This window comes from Etheostoma spectabile, unplaced genomic scaffold, assembly GCF_008692095.1.
Source record: "Etheostoma spectabile isolate EspeVRDwgs_2016 unplaced genomic scaffold, UIUC_Espe_1.0 scaffold272, whole genome shotgun sequence".
Classification (NCBI taxonomy): Eukaryota; Metazoa; Chordata; class Actinopteri; order Perciformes; family Percidae; genus Etheostoma; species Etheostoma spectabile.
This window is the reverse complement of record NW_022605576.1, coordinates 1,506,821-1,507,801: the sequence shown is the minus strand read 5'-3', so window position 1 is coordinate 1,507,801 and position 981 is coordinate 1,506,821.

Genomic DNA, 981 nt, shown 5'->3' with positions numbered 1-981 from the left:
CCCCCCCCCCCCCCCCCCCCCCCCCCCCAACATGCTTCTGCTGCCCACCCACTTCAGGCACAGATCTCTTAAAAGAATTAATTTTAATTTTATATTACCATGGTTGCTAATTTTGTGTTGCATTAATGTCGCATTCTCTATCATTAAAACATTACAAATATAAAGTAACAATGCCAGCCTATATAGTGTTTTGTGCAACATGCTTTAACCCTTGTGTTGTCTTTCTGGATCAAAAACAATTATCATTTTTTTTTTGACACTTTTGTCACTAACTGACGCATTTTTGTCTCTTCATCTGTTTAAAAAAAACGTTTTTGTAGTATTTTTTGACTTTTTTATGACTAGTTTTACACTAATTTCTTGGAAATGATGGTCAATACACCACATATCTTACTTAAAAGCAGAAAGTATGTAGAATTCTAACTAATATTTAACATCAAAGGAACATGTGTTGATGGATAATCACAGACTGTCAAAGTGAAGTCAGAATATTCAATTCAATTAAATAAAAGACCAAAAATTCAATAAAATTTGGTAAAAAGAAACCCAAAAGTTGTGCTATAGAAACTTTGAATATGGGTCAAATTTGACCCCAGGAAGACAGGAGGGTAAAAGGCTTTAATAACAATAGAAAGAAGAAAGCAATGAGGGGAAATACATGAATTAATAACTTAACGATAGAAGAAAACAATTAAAATCCTAAAGGGAATAACATGACGTTCAGATATAGTTAAACCATAGACATCTGTATGTCATAGCAAATTATTCCAAGCATAAGCCTTGTTTAGCCTATTGTAAATTAAAAAGATTCCCACTATTTGACTTATTTGACTGCACAACATTCATTTTACCAGCAGGTGTCAATCATGTGTGTGTTACGTGCAACCTCCAGTGCTAGATTTATTTTCAGTGCACATGGTTAAAAAGCCTCAAAGGAGGTCTCCATCTCAAGTCCTGGCAAGAAGCTGGTATTAGGAGAAT